General features: G+C 48.0%; 1 protein-coding gene across 2 annotated transcripts in view; it reads left to right on the forward strand.

Moving 5' to 3' along the window:
• PDE6D (phosphodiesterase 6D) overlaps positions 1 to 15,825 on the forward strand; it is an 83,501-nt gene extending 67,676 nt beyond the window's left edge. Inside the window, exon 6 of one of the 2 annotated variants that reach the window (XM_071216052.1) lies at positions 9,170 to 15,825. The gene's annotated coding sequence lies outside the window, so the exon portion shown is untranslated. Of the gene's footprint in view, positions 1 to 9,017; positions 9,142 to 9,169 lie in introns of those variants that run through there. The other variant, XM_004447059.5, reaches the window with a different exon arrangement.
• The last annotated feature ends 4,737 nt before the right edge of the window (positions 15,826 to 20,562 follow it).

The raw sequence follows: 20,562 nt of genomic DNA on the forward strand, positions 1-20,562 counted from the left end.
TTCATCAATGTTTTCTGGATTTTTAGCCTCTTCCTTTGGATTATTACCTGCTTCTTTGTTCATCTTGTAATCTTTTCTTGCACACTGTACATTTTAACATTTTTAAAGTGTAACTCTGGGATTTAGTACCTGAGCTATCTGTTTCTTGAGTTTATATCCAGTTAGTGATACAGAGAGAGGTTCTTGAGTGCCAGGAGCTAACAAATCTAAACAAACAAATGCAAAAACACCTTTCACAAAATTTTTGCAAATTCGTTTTGCATTGGCAGGTGCTCTCCTTCAGCATTTAGTCCTCCTATCAAGGTCGGCCCAAGATGAATGCAAAGTCTGGGTCCTCCCTGTCTTTTCTGAGCATGTGTCTTGTGGTGCGCTTGTGCTTGCTCCTGACCTTAGGAATTTCCTTTTTACTGGAATTTAAACGCCCCTCTACTACCTGCAAAACAGAGCTTCTCCCTCTCCTAGTGCTTCACCTTAACACTTAAAGCAGGTAAGACTTTGCCCCCGGCTACCTGACTCAGTTGTTTCTTACATCCCTTCACTGTCACAGGCTGCTTTTGCCTGGAGGGTAAATTCCAGGGGAATGGGGACAAGCTGGAGAGGAGTTTCCTAGATCAGTCTTTCCCAGCCAAATGAGGCCAGGGACCCAGCTCAACAGTGCCCTTGGAGGGGAGAAGGAAGGGGCCAGCAAGGGTGCCAGGAGCTTCTCCTATGGTTTCGTTTTTTTTTTTTTTTTAAGATTTATTATTTATTTATTTCACCCCCTCATTTTTTGAACTTGATATGTGCTGTGTCTTTAGGAGGCATCAGGAACTGAACCCAGGACCTCCAGTGTGGGAGGGAGGCGCCTAATCACTTGAGCCACTTCCATTCTCTGCTTTGTTGTGTCTCTCATTGTTTTTTCTTCTTGTGTCTCTTCTTGTATCATCTTGTTATGTCAGTTTGCTGTGCCTGCCTGTCGCATCAGCTTGCTGTCTTTGGGAGGAACCAGGAACTCTGCTCCCTGCTTAGTTTTGTCTCTCAATTATGTTTTTCTTCTTATGTCTCTTGTTGCATCATCTGGTTGTGTCAGCTTGCCATGCCTGTGTATTGCCCCAGCGCGCTGTCTTCTTTAGGAGACACCAAGAATTGAACCATGGACCTCCCATGTGGTAGGCAGGAGCTTAGTCACCTGAGCCATATCCTCTTCCCAGGTTAGGTTTCTTGAAGCGCCTTGATTCAGCACTTGCCCAGTAAATGCACTTCTTTAACTGTGTTTCATCGTTTTGAGGAAGGATACTGTCTTTATTAAGTCTTCTCTGCCACTTTTGCCCAAGGTGGGCTGGAACAGTGGCCACCCTCAGAGTCAGGCCCCAGCCATCTGAAGTAGCTGATTAAAAGCCATGATCAGGCAGTGGACTTGGCCCAGTGGTTAGGGCATCCGTCTACCACATGGGAGGTCCGTGGTTCAAACCCCAGGCCTCCTTGACCCGTGTGGAGCTGGCCCATGAGCAGTGCTGATGCGCGCAAGGAGTGCCATGCCACGCAGGGGTGGCCCCCACGTAGGGAAGCCCCACGGACAAGGAGTGCACCCTGTTATGGAGAGCCGCCCAGCGTGAAAGAAAGTGTAGCCTGCCCAGGAATGGTGCCGCACACACAGAGAGCTGATGCAACAAAAAAAGAAACAGATTCACGTGCCGCTGACAACAGAAGCGGACAAAGCAGACGCAGCAAATAGACACAGAGAACAGACAACCAGGGTCGGGGGGGAGGGGAGAAAAATAAATAAATAAATAAATCTTTAAAAAAGCCATGATCACAGATTTGGCTCAACTAATAGAGCATCCACCTACCACATGGGAGGTCCGGGGTTCAAACCCAGGGCCTCCTGACCTCTGTGGTGAGCTGGCCCATGCACAGTGCTGATGCACACAAGAGGTGCTGTGCCATGCAGGGGTGTCCCCACGTAAGGGAACCCCACGTGCAAGAATGTGCCCCGCAGGGAGAGCCACCTCATGCGAAAAAAGCACAGCCTGCCCAGGAGTGGTGCCACACACATGGAGAGTTGATACAGCAAAATGATGCAACAAAGAGACTCAGATTCCTGGTGCTGCAGATAAGAATGGAGGTGGACACAGAAGAATACACAGCAAATGGACCAGAGAGCAGACAACGGCGGGGGGGAGGGCAGGGAAGGGGAGAGAAATAAATAGATAAATTATTTTAAAAGCCATGATCAGGGGAGTGGATGTGGCTCAACCAGCTGGGTACCTGCCTACCACATGGGAGGTCCTGGGTTCGGGTTCCAGTGCCTCCTAAACAAAGACAAGCAGATGCCACCCCCGCAGCAATGAGCTAGACACTGCCCCCGCCAGAATGAGCAGATGCCACAAGCCAGCAGACGCCACTGCCCACGGGGAGTGGATGTGGCTCAGGCCATTGGACACTTGCCTCTCATGTGGGAGGTTCTGGGTTCAGTTTCCAGTGCCTCCTGGAGAAGGCGAGCAAACAATGAACAGACAGGTAAGAGAACCATCTGGGGGAGGGTGGAGATAAATTTTTTAAAAAGAAAGTAAAATCCTTAAAAAAAAAAAAAAGGCATGATCAGCAATCAGAGCCCATCAGTTGCAGATCTTAGGAAATTAGGTCTTTATATCTTACCCTGGCACCAGTAAACTGCACCAGGAGCCAGGGTGGAGGATGCCACTGCTGTCCGCCGCAAGGCTGTGGGGTGGGTGGTGGTAACTCCTGCATGGAAAGTGAAATTCACCTGTATTTATTGCAATTTATGTCTCTTCCTTCCTCTCTTCCCTGGATGCCACACAGTGTTCTACTAGACTCCAGAATTTCCAAATAGTTTCAGACAGTTACTGCCTGTTATATAGTGGTTCTGGTGAAGGGACTGATACCTGGAACTTCTATTCCTCTGTATTCCCACAGTCTATCTTCCAGAAACCATTCTTAATTCCCTATGGTACTTGTGGAGAGGCTCTTTGGGATCCCATCCATCATCCGAGTATCACAGGACAGCTTTGTTATTTTAACCAGCAAGATCACCTGTTAGAACAGAACACCCGTACACCCCAAGCAGGGAGGCCCAGCTCCAGCCTGGGTGGCCAATGCACTCTGCCCTGGCTCCTTGCCATCCCCACATGTCACTAAGGCTGAGACAACTGTCTCTGCATTGCAGCCAGTGGGCAGCAAGAGACAAGCACTCTAGTGGGAAGGACAACATGGGCCCTGGTAGCCCTTTGCCCTGACACTCCAATAGTCCCTCGGTTTTAAAGTTCCTGGAGAAAGACTACCATTCAAGGTCACCTTGACCCTTACGTCAGTTGTCATTTTAGCTACTCCAATTGCTAGCAAGCAAAGAGGAGGCGGGAGAGTCATCTTGTGCCTGGGTTTCAAGCAGCAGTGCAGCTGGGGTGATGGTGGGCAAGAAGCAGTGGGTGACATCATGAGTGAAGGTGGAAAGGAATTCATTATTGCCCAGAACCAAGGGTTTGTGGTGCTGTTTCCAAACTTCGTTGAGCTTCTTACATAGTCTCCCAGGGCTCTGCTCTATTCTGTCCCTGTGCTCCCAACCTAGAGGAATCATAACTAGTGGGGCAGATTTAATGCTACCTAACTGTTAATGATTCCAAAACCAATATCTCCAGTCCTGACTCTTCCCATAAGCTCTAGACTTGTAAATCCAGTAGCCTACCTGACATCTCCATTTGGATGTCTTAAGATTCTACCCCCAACCCCTCCCCTAGTCTTCTCTTAGAGTAAATGGGTCCACCATTAGAGCCTAAGAGTTATCCTCATGGGAAGCAGATATGGCTCAAGTGATTGAGCTCCCGCCTAAAACTTAGGAGGTCCTGGGTAGGTTTCCAGTGCCTCCTGGAGAAGATGAGCGAAACAGTGAACTGGTATGACAAGCAAAACAGCGAGCTAGTGCGACGGGCTGGCGTGCAACAAGGTGACACAACAAGCAGACACAGAGGAACTACAATGAGAGAGACAAAAAAGCAGAGAGTGGAGGTGGGTCAAATGATTGAGTGCCTCTCTCCCACATGGGAGGTCCGAGGTTTGGTTCCCAGTACCTCCTAAAAAGAAGATGAGCAGACACAGAGAGCACACAGTGAATGGACAAAGAGAGCAGAAAGCAACTGCAAATAATGAAGGGGGGAGAGTAAATAAATCTTAAAAAAAAAAAAGTTATCCTCATTTCCTCTCTTTCCCTCACCACCTCCCTCTCCAATAAGTTCTGAGAGTGCTTCCTTCAGAAAGCATCCTGAGCCCTTTTTTCAGCTCTACCAGTATCACTTAGTCCACACCACCACCATCTCCAGCCTGGATGACAGCAAGGGTCTCCACATGGCAGCCTTGATGATCTTCCTAAAACACAGAACTAAAACTCCTGGTGGGAAGAGAGTAGAGTACAAAACTTCACCAAAATAACTATTGAACTGACAGGAACTGTCTGAATCAACTGCTTTGGAACTCTGGAGTCTACTGGAGCATTATGCAGCATCCAGGGAAAAACTGGACAGAGGCTGGAAGTTGTGGTAAATATCAGTGAATTTCATTCGCCACGCAGTGGCTACAATCCCTCTTCCTCCAACCACATGGCAGGTAACAGTGGGGACTGCAACCCCAGGATCCTGGTGCAGCTTGCTGGTGAGGGTGGGCTATTAGGACCTAATCCTCCAGAATCTGGGTGTGTGTGGTCTGAACATGATCACAGCTTTTGATTGGCTACTTCAGATGACTGGGGGGCCAGCTCTGAGAGCAGCCACTGTTTCAAATTCCAGAGGAATCTTAAAGAAGCAGGACCTTTCCCCCCCAACCCTCTCTTCTCTTTCCACTCCCCATTAGGGAGCAAACAGTAGTTCGAAAAAGTCACAAATTGATAGCTCCAGCACTTAACAACATCAGAATAAAAAATAGCAATCCCAGAGGAGTGGGAGAACTAGATTTCCAGACTTTTGACAAGATAGTACTCAATGTCAAGTTCTCAACAAAAAAAAATTATAAAACACACAAAGAAAGAGGAAAATATGGCCCATTCACAGGAAAAAATAATTTGACAGAAAACCGTCCCTGAGGAAGAGGAGCCACTGGAAATATTAGTCAAAGACTTTAAATCAAATGTCTTAAATATGTCCAGTGAACTAAATGAATCATATATGGAGAACTAATGGAAATTAGTAAAAAATTGAACAAAATAAAGAGATGAAAATTATTATTTCTTAAAAAGAACCAAATATAAATATTGGAACTGCAAAGTTTAGTAATTGAAATTAAAAACTCACTAGACAGATTCAACAGCAGAATTGAATAGGCAGAAGAAGGGGTCTGCAAGCTAGAAGACAATTGAAATTATCTAGTGTAAGGAACGAAAAGAAAAAATAATGAAGAAAAATGAACAGAGCCTGAAGGACTGTGGGACACCATCCAGGGTGGCAATATCCAAATCACTGAGGTCCCAGAAGGACAAGAGCAAGTGACGGAGCAGAAGAAATAATGGCTGAATACTTCCCAAGTCTGATAATCTGGATATACACAACCAGGCAACTCAATAGGCTCCTAGCAGCATAGACTGTAAGAGCGCCACAACAAGACACAATAAGGCGAAATTGTCAAAATCCAAAGACAGGATTGTGACAGCAGCAAGAGAAAAGTGACTTGTCACATACAAGGGATCCCCAGTGGATTTCTCATCAGAAATCATGGAGGCCAGAAGACAGTAGATAACATATTTAAAGTTCTTAAAGAAAAAAATTGTTAATAAGAATTCTATGTCCAGAAAAATGATCCTTCAAAAATAAGGAGAAATTATAACATTTACAGCTAAACAAAAGCTGAAAGAGTTCATTACCAGAGACTTGCCCTATAAGAAATGCTAAAGGGAGTCCTTCAGGCTGAAATAAAAGGACACTAGAGAGTAATTTGAAGTCATAAGAAGAAATAAAGAACATTGGTAAAGTTAACTCCATAGGTAAATATAAAATCCTGTATTATACTTTTGGTTGTAACTGCTTTTTTCCCCTAAATGGCTTAACAGGTAAAAGTGTAAAAAAAGTGTTAAATTTATATTTATGTATTGAGACGTGATCTGAGGCATATCAATATAAAGGGTAAGGAACAAAGATATGTAATAGTAGAGAGTTTGTATATTACTGAAAATAGGACTTTTAAGAAATGGAAGGGAAGCAGAAGCAGAGGGCAGAATTTCTTTCCTCTGCCTTCAGTGAATTTCTAGTATTCAAGAGTGGATTTTCTTCTTTTGAGTCAAGATTCACATTATTTTATTCAGTGGAGCACAGGAGTCTCTATCATCCTTTACCTCATTTGGTGCTAATATGTTGGACAAATTCGAATCTATACCAATAATTACAGGAAAGTAAGTGTGGCAGTTTAAGATTATTTAAGAACCCCAACAAGAGATTATGTGTATAAACTAATCTACTCCTCTGAGTGTGGTGCCCTTTGATTGTGTTAGAGTTAATTGAGATGTCTTTGATTAAGTTATGTTAATATTAAGGCTCTTTGATTCAACCACATCATTAAGGCAATTCAGAGATGAGTCCCCGCCCCCTTGGTGGGCTATATAAATGGACACTCATTCAAGGAGAACACAGAATAAGATACACAGAGGAATAGAGAGAGCTCCATAGACACAGCAGAGGAGAGAGCTTTGATCCTGGAGTCCTGGGAAGAGATGAGCCATTCACCTGATAGTTTACAGCTGACATCATGAAGAGAACAAAGCAGCTGAGCTTTATGCCAGCCTACAGCTGAAACTGGAAGAAGCTGGAACCACAGAGACATAGGAGGAAGAAAGAAGGAGAGACCAAGCAGACATTGCCCGCCATCTTGCTTCAACACGTGGCCACTAACTTTGGGTGAGAAATCAACCTTAAGTTGGACTCTTTAGGGCCTTATAACTAAGCTTTTACCCCAAATAAATACCATTTATAAAAACCAACAGATTCCTGGTACTTTGCATCAGCACCCCTTTGGCTGACTAATACAAAAAGAAAAATCACAACAAAGAGAAAGCAGTTAAAATCCTTGGCAAGGACAAGGCAGATGAAGAAGGAAGTGAAGATTGCTTCCAGAGAGGGCAGAAAGTCCAGAGAGGGCTTTCTAGCCAGTCAAAATGTTCTCCCAAACTCCTAGGCTTGCCACAGGGGCCAGGATGGAGCTCAGCTCACCAACTTGGGATTCCTTACGGCGCAAGAGGAAAAACCAGGAAAAGAAGATGAATAAAGGAAATCATACTGGACCTGTCAAACACATTAATACTATAGCACTGGGAAGAGGACAAGACTCAAATGATAGAGCATCTGCCTACCATATGAGAGGTTCAGGGTTTAAACCCAGAGCCTCCTGGTCCATGTGGTGAGCTGGCCCACGCACAAAAGCTGCTGCGCACACAGGGGTGTCCCCTGCATAGGGGAGTCCCACACTCAAGGAGTGCACCCCACATTGAGCTGCCCCATGTGAAAAAAGCACAGCCAGCCCAGAATTGGTACCGCACACAAGGAGAGCTGACGCAGCAAGATGACACAACAAAAAGAGACACAGATTCCTGATGCCGCCGAGAATGCTAGCAGACACAGAAGAACACACAGCAAATGGACAGAGCAGACAACTCGGGGCGGGGGGGGGGGTGATGAGGGGAAGAGGAGAGAAATAAATAAAATAAATCTTTAAAAAAAATACTACAGCGCCATATGCTTATATAATAAATGAGCTTAAGTATATGTGCTTTTGTATATACACTTTTGGCAATTTTAGCAGGGCTACAGATACTTGGATGTGTTGCCCAAATTAAGTATATTATGTCAACATAAGAGGAATTAGTAAGGATGGTTGGTAATGTTGAGATATGGAAAAATAACAATTTACTAATCTTGTTTTCCAAGAAGAAAACGTTAACTAATTTGGCCTTGCTATTTCCCTAACTGGTTGTGTGAGAGAAAGCACGTGCACAGTCTGTTGGTAGTTTTTCATCAGAAGTACTTTCATTCCTTAATTACTTAAATATTTGTTTACCTGTCTTTTTTTCCTTTTAAGATGTGAGTTTGCTTGAGGATAGGGAGCCTGTCTTAGTAGAAGTTAACAAGACATAAAATAGTTCTATATGGTGGTACTAACAAAAAATACTGAAGTATTGAAGAAAAAAAAACCTCCTGCCATCATAAACCCAGAGTCCTTGCCTTGGCCAAAAGGTGCTACATAATCTAGCCCATACCTGTACCATCCTCACCTCCTACCCTGCTTCCTCTCTCCCCAGTTATCAAGACTTCTCTCTGTTCTGGAAGCATACCAAACCCATATCCATCACAGATCCTTTGCGCTTGCTTCCTTGGCCAAACCCCTCAGGTCTTCCCATGGGTGGCTCTTCCTTGTCATTCAGCTTTAAACGTCCTTCTCTCAGAAGGGCTGTCCTCCACCATTCTACCTGAAGTCATCTGCCCACACCCCTTATCATCTCTGAGTTGGTTACGATGCTTTGGGCTGCAAGAAATATAAAACCCCAACTCCTTAACCTGTAAGGAAGTTGACTGTCCCTGATACCTGGACACCCGGAGGTTGGCTGACTCTGCCCACCTCACTCTAGTCTGGCATCGACTTCATCCTGAGGCAGGTTTCCTCCACCGTTCTGAAATGGCTGCCAGCAACAAGTGGCCCTACTGGTTTCCTTGTTCAGCAAGAGGAAGAGAGGGAAGGAGAAACTGCTCCCCACAAGCATGGAGTGCAATCCCTTCCTCCAGGCCAACCTGGGTCACATGACTGATGAATCAGGACAACTGGGGGCAGGGAAGGGGAGAGAAATAAATATTAAAAATCTTTAAAATATATATATACTTACAAGAGTTCCCTTACACCCCTCATGCAATTTCTCCGGCTGTAGACAGCATTTGTCACTGTGGTATGTTTCACACCACTAAGGCGCCAACTCTAGTATGGTCCTACTAACTCCATGCTTCATTCAGATTTCACTAGTTTTTCCCTAATGTCTTTTTTTTTTTTTTCGGTTCTAGGGTCCCCTCTGGGATACATCATTGCATTTAGCCTTCTTAGCCCCCTTTGGTTTGTGACAGTTTCTCACAGAGTCTCCTAGTTTTTGATGGCTTGACAGTTCTGAAAAATCAGGTATTTTATAGAATAAGACAAACTTTTTCACTCTACTCAGGTGTGCCCCCACCATGAAACTGTCCCCATCCTCCTCAGTCAGAGCTTGATGCTCCAGCTGCGAGTAGAAGCTCACTCAAAGCATGATGGCTGGCTGAGGAAGTGGATGTGGCTCAAGAAGCTGGGTGCCCACCTACCACATGGAAAGTCCTGGTTCAGTTCTCAGTGCCTCCTAAAGATGAGTAAGACAGCGACCTAATGTAACTGACTGGGATGACGAGCTGACATAGGAAGATGGTGAAGCGAGATGATGGAACAAAGAGAAACAACCAGGAAACACAATGAGACCCAACAAGCAATAGCAGAGGTGACTCAAGCCATTGGGCACCTCCCACCCACATGGGAGATCCCAGGTTCTGTCCCAATGCCTCCTAAGAAAAGAAGACAAGCACACAACAGACACAAAGAGCAGACAGTGAGTGCAAACAACAAGGAGGCAGGGAGAAATAAAAAATAAATCTTTAAAAAAAAAGTGATGACTGGGTTAATTAGTACCAAGACTATCTATCTTGGCAGTACCAAGTTTTCCCACTTTATTTCTATTTCCCCTACTATGTGTGCCCCTGAAATACACAGATCTGCGCACATGCCATAGGCATCACGATCCCTCCATAACTCCACGGCCTTCCCCACACGTGTTTTTCACCTGTTCCAGGAGTGGCGTCACAGGGCTCTCAGGCCTGGACTACAGTCCAGCAGCCTCCTGCTGGACCCGCTCAGACCCCCAGGTCCTCTCACAGTGCCCCTCAGATCCTCATCACTCCCTCCTCAGGCCCCTCTCGGTCCTACCCCAAGTCCCCCACATCCCTCAGTATCTGCCTCAGTTCCCCTTCAGTACACCCAGTTTCCCCTCTTCCCCCTCAGAACCCCCAACGTCCCCCCACAGCCCTCCCAGTAGCTCTCGGAGTCCTCTCTGCTGCACGTCCTCCCATCCCCATCAGCAGCCAGGACTTATGCCAGGCCACCACCGTGGGCCCTGATGAGCACCCATGTCCTCGACTAGCAGGGTTGCCAAAGTCCTTGTAAACTGCAAATCTACTCATGATGAATGGCCAGCGTTCAAGGAGTGTCCTGGCCTGGATTTCCACGTGCTTACTCCTTACCAGTCAAGAGCAGGTCTGCGCTGAGCTCCGTGGGTGAAGCTTCTGGCCTAAGGCCTCCCACAAGTAAGAGGCAGAGCCTGGATCCAAAGCAGGTCTGGCCTGCTCCCAAGGCTGCTGGGTATGAGGTGTGTGTGTCCACATTGGCACCCGCGACTAAGAGGTGCAGAAAAGGTGATTCTGCCTCATCACTCATCACTGATCCCATCTTTCCTCAATTACATTCCCACCGATGGCACAAAGCTGGCCCTTAGAGATACTTCAGTGTCTTCTAGTTTGAAATAGCCCCTCTGAGTCATGACAAAGTCTTGCAGCAGTCTGACCTGTTGGCTTCCTCCTTCCCTGGTGGCAGCCTAGTGGTGGTGTTCCTCTGAGACAGGCTAGCTCTGGACCCTGGGGTGCAGGCATCCTACACTGGGGCCCACCAAGGGGCCCACCTGGTCCTTGGGGCATCATGTGGCACAGACTGCCAGCCTGACGTGGTCACTCCCAGCTAGGTCCCCCCCTCACCCCTACCCACTGCCTTCGTCTTCGAGGGCCCTCAGGCACACTCTTCATCCTCTCTGCTCTGGCTCAGGTCTGGGTCAAGATAAATAGAAACACAACATTAGCCCTTGTCTGCTTTCAAGAGCTTGGTTTCCAGAAGTTCCTCTCCCTATGGCTGACACTCAAGCTGAGCACATCTTCTTGGCCCCAGGCTGCCTTCGTCCATGGGCAGTGAACCTCAGCCTCCTAGCCAGGTCCTAATGGTAGAAGGGCTATGAGGGGAAATAAAGGAATTACTCAGTGGGGCACATCAAGAGACATATTACCATGTCACCCCTCTATCACTAGGAAGAATTCTACCCCAGACCCACCTGCCTAAGATTACAGTCCAGTCATCTTGGTTTGATTTTTGGATTTTCTTGAAATCTCTTAAATACCCATTGGCTGGAGGTGAAAGACACCAAAAGCCTTGCCTCCCTCCTATTCCAGAAGGGAAACCTTTCCCCTCTCCTCCCCCACTTCTCCTCCAAGTGGTTCTGGGGGACTGGCCTGGGGTGGGTACATCCCCATATGACCAGGCCTGGCCAGTGAGAGTCCTCCTGGGACTGAGGCTAGAGCCATGGGGAAAGAGGTCCCTGTTCTGAGACAGTGGGTCTGAAGGCACTGTGAGCAAGAGCTGCAGGCAAAGCTGATTCCAACTGTACCAGGGACAAGTGCGACCTGAGCATGGGGTGGGGTGTGAAGGTTCATGGTGCCTTTCTTACTCCTTCCTCTGAGGACGTGTCCTTAGGAAGCCAACAACAACCCCCTGTTAACATATTGCCTTTTAAGCCCTCTCACCCCAACACCAAATCCTGCTTCTGTGAAGGACCTGCCAACAATAGCCACTATGTTCACCACAGCAGCGAAAGCAGAGCAGACAGAGGGAGACAGACCCTGATGATGTGGCTGGAGCACGCAGATCCCACCATATCTGGAGCCATAACATCTCAGAACTTCCTTGTCACAATAAAGTCCTTTTTTTTCTTCCATAAACCAGTCTGAGTTGGGTTTCTATCACTTGCAACTGAAACAGACCTAGTGTGGGTACATGAATTGCTGCATTGGTTTTTTTTTCCTTCCTTCCTCCTTCCCCTCCCTCTTTTTTCCTTTGTATCTCCCTCCCTCTCACTTTTTTAAAGGATAGTTTGTTTCTCTGATAAAGTTCATGTGCTCATTGTGGACAATTTTTAAAATAAACTTTAAAAAAAGTTACAACCCTACCAGCCAAAAGTGACATTTTGGTAGATTTCCTTCAGGATTCTTTTTCTATGTATTTTTCCCTATTATTAGATTATATTGTAGCTACAACTCTGTAGCAACTTTTTTTCCCTTGACATTTTAAAATAACAGGAGGCAACAGACAACTGGTGAGAAAATACCCCTTATTGTACCTTGAGTTGGACTCTTTAGAGCCTTGTAAATTTCTACCACAAACAAAAGCCAACAGATTTCTGGTACTTTGCACCAGTACCACTTTGGCCAACTAATACAGAATTTGGTACTGAGAGTGGGGTGGAGCTTTTGCAATTACCAAAATGCTGTAACAGTTTTATAAATGGGTAAGGGGTACTTTTAGGAGGAATTGTGAGATGCTTTATAGAAAAGGCCTAGATTGCTTTGAAGAGGCTGTTGGGAAGAATATGGACACTAAAAGACTTTTGATGAGGACTTAGAAGTAAATGATAAAACTATTACTGGAAACTGGAGGAAATGCGATCTGTTTTAAAATTGCAGAGAGCCTAGCAAGATTGACTCCTGATGTTATATGGAAGGCAGAATTTGAAAACTATGAGCTTAGATATTTAGCCAAGAAGATTTCCCAGCTAAATGTGGAAATTGCAGCCTGGCTTCTCCTTGCAGCTTGAAGCAAAATGTTAGATGAAAGAGATAAACTGATAACTGAATTGTTGGACACACACACACACACACACACACACAGAAACTGATTCTGGAAATTCCAAGCCTCTGGAAACCAAGCCCCCAGACCATAGTGCCCCATATGAAGAATTAACTAAACTTGGAACTTGTAAGTCAGAATTGAAAATGTTGTTATCTAGGAAAGACTTGTGGAAAGCCTTACTGTCTGATGACTTGTACCCCTGCTTCCTGCATGCTAAACTAACAAGTTTTTTGTGAGAGCTGTATGAACAAAACCACTGTCAGCCTTGACTAAAAGGGACACGGACCAGAGAGATAGAAGGGAAAATTGCTTTAAGAGGAAAACCGTGCAAGCTGAGGTCTGGAATTAAGACAGCTCCTTGGGCTGAGAGAGGAACTCCACCCATGTGTGCACAGAGGGTGAGTTTGCCCCAGCAGTTGAAGGGGGTGGATGTTCCAGCCTGCTGTTCAGGAAGAGTTTTGCTGCCCCAGGGTCCTGAGAGGGTGGTGCATATTCCCCAAGGGTTGGGGAAAGTGATGTCAATCCATTTTAGGTCTGACGGGGGTGGGCCTGTCCCTCATAGATTAGGGAAGGCCAGGTCACCACCTCACTGTTCTGAGGAGATTGAGTCTGTATGCCAGAGATTAGAGAGAATGTTGCCTCCACCTCATTGTACTAAGGGGATTGAGATTTTACCTCAGAGATTGGGTAAAGTGTGGCAATCACCCCAACTCCAACGTTCTTGGAGGGTGAGATTTGGAGCTCAGTCACCACCCAGATGCTTGATGCAGGTGAAACCAAGAAGATGGCCATTGGGCAAGACTGTGGAAAGGGTGGCCCCTATGAGGTCCCAAGAATGAGACGATGCCATCATCTTAAGAATGACTCTCAGACTCTGAATTCTAATGAAGTATGCGCCACAGGTTTTCTGAACTGTAGGGGACCAATGACTCATGTTTCTCTCCCAAATTATTCTTATGGTCATACAAATGTATATCCTTTGTCTGTGCCTCTGTATATTGGAAGCAGATAAATGGTTTTGTTGGCTTCACAGGTCTATAGCCAGAGAGGACTTTTCCCCAAAACAAACTGTGTTTCTCTAAACTGTAACCAAGATGTGATTTTGTACTTTGCATTGCTAACTGAAAGGATTTATGGTTTTTTGGAATATTGTAATATCTTTTTGTTTGAACTTAGAGGGTAGAGTGTGGCAGTTTGATATTATTTATGAATTCTAAAAAGAGATATAGATTATGTTTGTAGACTTGTCTGTTCCTCTGGGCATGATACCCTTTGATTGATTGATTTCAATTCAAAGCCTTTATGTTTACTCGATTAAATCAAGATTAGGGCTTTGAGTCAACCAGTAGGGCATGCAGGGTTGAGTCCCTGTCCCCTTTGTGGGCTGTATAAATGGACAGTCACACAGAAAAAGATACACAGTGGAACAGAGAGAGCTCCACAGACACAGAAGAGGAAAGAACTTGTCAGCTTTGATCCTACAGCCCCGACAAGAAAGATGAGCCATTTGCCTGATTGTTTACAACTGACCTTGTAAAGAGAGCAGAGCAGCTGAGCCCAGAAAGAAATGAGCCCTCCAGCCTACAGCTGAGAGTGGAAAAAGCTGGGCCCATGGAGTCTTAAGAGGAAAGAGGAAGACTGAACCGTCACAGATATCGGTAGCCATCTTGCTTCAACATGTGGCAACAGACACTTGGAGAGAAAATACCTCTTACAGTACCTTGAGTTGGACACTTTAGGGCCTTGTAATTGTAAGTGTCTACCCCAAACAAATAGACAAATGAATTTATATGGCCCAGAGTTTTCAAAAATGAATCGGGAGGCCATCCGCAGTGTCATGCTTATGCACACCTCAGCAGGACCCCAGAAAAAGCCAAAGTAGATACAACCCTAGGTACTGGTTCTCCTGAAGGCTATGGAGACCCACAGGGTATATGGTCATGGCAGATGGATTTGGAGTTCTGTGCCATGTCAGAGGGCCCTACTTTGGAATTTGTTCTCCTGAGTGTGATGGAGCTGGACTCAGATGTGACCTTTTTACACACGCCTCTTCTGTCACTTTACTGAACCTGTGGTTGGTGCTAGGGATGGTGCATACTCAGGGCACTTGAATCTCTGGCCCATGTGCCAGCTGGGCCCTGAGCCTCAGCAGAGTTGCAACTCCTACTCTCTGGTTCGTTGGACTTACCCAGTCCAGCTAACAGGGAGGTGAAGATGGTCAACCACCACACTAGGGAATCAAGAGTGCCTACGACTGCAAGCGGAGGAATTGCATCCATCATCCACATGGAATCTAAGCCCCCTCTCGATACAGAGGTAGAGGGGACATCACCATCCCAGGGTCCACAGGATGGAGGAATAAAATATGGACTAGAGTAGACTTACTGATATTCTACTATAAAACTATTGTGACTAGTAATAGAAGAAATTGTAGCATTGAGGTGGAGAAAGTGGCCACAGTAGTTGCTGAGGGCAGGGAGAGGGAAGAAGAGATGTGACGTGGAGGCATTTTGGGGACTTGAGTTGTCCTAAATGATATTGCAGGGTCAGATGCCGGACATTATATATCCTGCCATAACCCACTGAATGTACTGGGGGAGAGTGAACTACAGAGTAAACTATTATCCATGTGGTGCAGCAGTGCTCCAGAATGTGTTCACAGTGTGATGAACGTGCCACAACGATGAGGGAGGTTGTTGGTGTGGGAGGAATGGGGTGGGGAGGTGGGGGGTATACAGGAACCTCTTATGTTTTTTAATGTAACATTTTTTGAGATGTATATATCTTCAAAAAATACAATTTACAAAAATGATGGGGGCGGGGAGGTGGGAAGTGGGTTATATGGGAAGCTCTTATGTTTTTTAATGTAACGTTCTTTGTGATCTATTAACTTTAATAAAAATTTAAAAAATAGAACGGCAGCTATGCATGGCAGGGGAAACATAGATCGAGGGGTGATGAGTTTTATTTGTTTTTTGTTTATTTTTTTATTGGAGTAATGAAAATGCTCAAAAATGAAGTAATGAATGCACAAATATGTGATTATATTGAATACCATTGATTGTACACTTTGAATGATTTGATGCTTTATTAATATGTTTCAATAAAGTTGATTTGTTAAAAAAAAAACAACCAACAGATTTCTAGTACTTTGCATCAGCACCCCTTTGGCTGACTAAAACAGTAAGCTTTCCCCTACACTATTCAAAACTACTGGTAATTCTGGAGGTACATGACTCACTGTTGACAGTGTCACTTCTAGGAAGGGTTGCTGGGCCGGGCAAGGGGCTCTCACTCTATTCCCCACACAGTACAGTTCGCTAATGTAAAGGTCTTAAAATGGGCATGGAATGCTTTCATAAATTTTAAAGCTATTTTCAAAACTCATTGTAAACATCGTTATATTCCACTGAGCAGTATACTATCATTTACTTGCTCACTTCCTGACTGTCAAGCATTTGGCTAATCTCTACTTTTTTACCCTTACAAATAATACTGTTATGGACATCTTGGAGTCTGGTATATTTCTCAGCAATTCTGATTTTCTCCCTGTTATCGTTTCCTGACAGTGGAATTTCTAGGTCAAAGGTGTTTGCACTTATTTTAGATCTTGATACATGGGATTAAAATGCTTTCCAGGGAAACGGACTTGGCCCAGTGGTTAGGGCATCTGCCTACCACATGGGAAGGAGGTCTGCGGTTCAAACCCTGGGCCTCCTGACCCGTGTGTGATGAGCTGGCCAACACACAGTGCTGATGCGCGCAAGGAGTGCCCTGCCACGCAGGGGTGTCCCCCGCGTAGGGGAGCCCCACGCGCAAGGAGTGCGCCCCATTAAGGAGAGCCACCCAGCGCGAAAGAAAGTGCAGCCTGCCCAGGAATGGCACCGCACACACGGAGAGCTGACACAACAAGATGACCAACAAGAAAAGAGACAGATTCCCGTGCCGCTGACAACAACAGAAGCGGACAAACAACAGAAGCGGACAAAGAAACAAGGCGGACGGAGCAAATACACAGAGAACAGACAACTGGGGTTGGGGGGGGAGGGGAGAGAAATAAATAAATAAATAAATTTTTTTTTTTAATGTTTTCCAGAAGATTTGTATCAGTTCCCACCTTTTTCTGGCCCCCTTCTGCACTGTGCTGACAAGGGACACTCCATGAGCCCAGGATCCTGGACCACCTGCAACCAGACTGCAGAAATGGTTCTCAAAGGAATCCTTTCCTGTCATCTGTGCAGAACAGATGGACCTTGTGAAGGTCCTTGTTGTGCAAGATCAGCCCTTTCTGAACTCCTTTGCCCTTCAATTCAATATGTTAATGGACTGTCTGTGAAAAAAATCCAAGTTCAGTAAATCTGGGAAGAGCTGTGTGGTGAACCTCCCTCTTGGAGACTCAGTGCTCCAGTACTCACCCAAAAAGCTACTCCTGCAGGAAGAAAACCCTTTTACCATTGCTCAACCCAGTGCTTTCCAGACAGGACGGATCTCACCTCCCCTTCTTCCTCAGGCCCATCCTGGGCAGAGAGACTGTCGGGAGGTACTAGATTAGTTCAACAACTCTGTCCATGAGGTATGGGTGGGAAGGCTGTAGGTTCAGTCAGTCCCCTGGGAGGTCAGAGAACCAGAAATCTCTGCAGGCCAGAGAAGAGGCCAAGAGGGGACACAGGGTGTCTTAGGTGGGCAGCTGAGATGACCCCAGCTGGGGGTGATTCAGGCAGGACTCTGTGGTCCTGTTGGGAGATAAGCGTCATAGCCTCTTCTGAAGCTGACTCATATCTTTGTAACCCCCATCCCTTCCAACCTGGAAACCACACCAGAGAAGAGGTCCCCATACCTCCACATTCCCCCGTCCTCATGGAAGGCTGGTCAGCTTGGGAGACTGGTGCCTGGAGCCCTATGTTCTCCCCATTTACTAGTTGGACTCTTCTAGTTACAGAGAACAGAAAAGCCAACCTCAGCCAGCCTGAACTACAAAGAAACTTACTGGCTGGTCCAACTGAAAAGTCCAGAAGTTAGGCTGGCTTCAGGCACAGCTGGGCTCAGGGGCTCAAGCAAAAAAGTTATCAGAGCTTGGTGTTCCTCTGCCTCTAGGCTGAGCTCTCTGTGTGGGCTGCAGCCACAGCCTTTGGCCTCCTACATTCAAGTCCTCAAGAGACAAAGCCAAGTATTTCTTCTTCCCTTCTTAGCAAAATGATCAAAAATCTCAGGGCTCACTCTGATTGGACTGACTTGGGTCATGTGCCAACTCTCAACCAATCAGTATAGCTAAGGAAGCCTTGGGGCACTCAATGATTTGCCAGGATGTTCTGCCCCTGGGGCTTGACTGAGGTTCAGGGAGGAGCAGTTCCCCAGCAGGCAAACTGGACACTCATTATAGGGAATTATCACCAGGAGAAGGGCATAGGGATGGCTGCTGGTGGCAAAAACAAGAGATGTCCCCTATACCTTCCAAAATCCTCACCAGCAGCTCCTTGCTGCAAGAGATCTGCCCCCTGACAAGAGCCTGGCAGCTGGGTCCTGGCTCAGGTGCATGTGAAAGGAGGTTGTCTCCAGTGAGCACCTGGCATGTCTTGTTGCTAGGGGCAGCAGGCTTGCACACCCTCCCAGCTGGGTGCCTCACCTGAGCTCGAAACTTTGTGGAATCCACGCCAGCCACTGACTGTGAGGCCTTCTCCACAAATAATGCATGTACCTTTTGCCCAGGATACAAGGTCAGTGTGCCAGGTGGCCTTAAAATGCCTTAGCTGCATCTCCTAATTTGAGCTTCCCATCACATCCCTGCGCTCAGACAAGAGTCAATGCCATGGTTCAGAATCAAGAGAGATTTTATGGAAGATTTCACGTGATCCATGGGAGGCAAATTCAGAGCAATAACAACTCGAGTTCCTTACCGGCCCAGCTTTGCCTTCTTCGAGCCTCTGCCCTGCCAGTTGTCTCTCACTCCGCCTTCTCTTCCCCCATCCAGACTTTAAAATTATCCTTCTTGGTCCTAGCAGCTCAGGACTGCCTTTCCCTCGCACTTCGCAATGGGCCATCTGCAAGTGAGATGGACCCTGTGTGGGTGGGTGGGGTCTGCCCAGAGGAGGGCCTCGAGCAGCCCTACCCCTTCCCCTGGCACACCCTGCCCTGGCCTACAAGGGCTCAGGGTGGGGGAGGACAAACGGCTACCCTGCAAAACTGGACCTGGCCTGCACTCAGTAGATGGGCAGCAGGGTCCAGGCAGGAGGCGGGGAGGAGGCCAGGCTGAGACCAGGGAGGCCGAGGGGGATCCGAGTTAAGCTGGGACCAAGGTTTCCATCTCCATGAAGCAGCTCCCTCCAGGAGGACCACAGAGTGGCCAGAGGCCTGAGGCAGGCCCCCGGGCACAGGCCTGCAGAGGAGGCCGGCAGAAGCAGGGCCAGCAGCGGGACCCTGGAGGGACCGGGAGCTAGGAGGCCAGAGACCCGGGACTGGCCTGAGACAACCTGGCAGGCAGCGCCCAGAGTGCCAGGGACAGCCGCTGGCAGCCCCAGGCCCCGGTTCAGCAGTTGAGGGCACAGGGCTTGCACGCCGGGCGATAGGCACAGGGCGGAAGTGCGGGGTTCCCTGACTGCCCGTGCCCCCCGTGCGGGCTGCCGGGCCTGCGCTGGGCACACAGCATTTGAGCGGAGCTGAGCCAGAGCTAACTCAGCCACAGGGCCGGACACGGAGGGCGCTCGGGGGATTGCAACCCTGGAAGAGCCCACCTGGGCCCCCTGCTCTGGCTCTAGGGAGGCTGGGGGCTTCCCCTCTAGGGGAAGAAGGGCCAGGTCCTTGGGACCGGCCACCAGCTGACCCAGAGGGACGGCCTGGGAAATGACTGGGGCTCCCGCACCAGGGAGAGAGGAAGGTCTTGTTGGGAGACGCGGGCTGTCCCCAGGCCACGTCCCCTGGGGCCAGGCCCGCTGCAGAGCTGGCTCTTGGAGGCAGCAGAACCCAGGGGCGCCCCTGCCGTTCCTCCAGCAGAGGGCGCCCGTCCCTTGCAAATCTTCCTCCTGGGCTCGGTCGGCAGCCCTGACCCGCCCTCCAGGGGGTTGGGGGGTGAGCGGAATAGAGTGCCCCAGACCTGCAGGGCAGGCCCCCAAGTAGTGGTTAATCCCGCGCCAGGCTCAGGGTGCGGGGCAGCCAGGGTCCTTCCAGAACGAAGCTGTCGCCTGGTTTTGCTATTGCAGCCAGCTCACCGCGGCGAGAATGTCTCAAGGGATCCCAGCACGGCAGCCCTGGGCCTGGCTCACGCCTCACACTGTTGCCCCCATTTTACAGAGGAGGAGACCGAGGCCCAGCAAGTTTCAGCCATGTGCCCTGCATCAACACAACAGCCGTGTCTGTCTGGGCGCGGGCTAAACCTCTCCCCTCCTTTCTGGGGGTCTTGGGGTCACGGTTCTGAGCAGGTGCTGTAGCCTGGGAGAGCTGGGTGAGACACAATCCTGGCACTCGGTGTCACCTGCAAACGTGGCCTTCACCGTCCCTCCCCCTGCCTTGGAGACACTCACCCCGCTGGGCTCTGGGCAGCAGGACAGATCGGAGCCAGCCAGTTTTGCCTCCAGTTTTCCTTCTCTGGAGGAGATGGGGTGCAGCGATCGGCAGCCTAGCCTGTGCCAGGGCGGGGATGGGCACACAAGGTCAGAGGGTGCCACCCACCAAAGCCTCAGCCTGCCGCTAACCCTGTGGCAGCGTCTGAGGAGAGGTCGGAACCAACGGGCAACCTGGGGCCTGAGCCACCCCGTGAGCGCAACCAATAAGCCCAGCCACTGAGGGGGCCGAGGCCCCCCCAGAAGACGGGCACCTGCTGTAAACCACAAAGTGAGCGAGAGGTGTGGAGGGAACCCCGCACGGCTGTGCACT

This window comes from Dasypus novemcinctus, chromosome 7 (genome assembly GCF_030445035.2).
Source record: "Dasypus novemcinctus isolate mDasNov1 chromosome 7, mDasNov1.1.hap2, whole genome shotgun sequence".
Classification (NCBI taxonomy): Eukaryota; Metazoa; Chordata; class Mammalia; order Cingulata; family Dasypodidae; genus Dasypus; species Dasypus novemcinctus.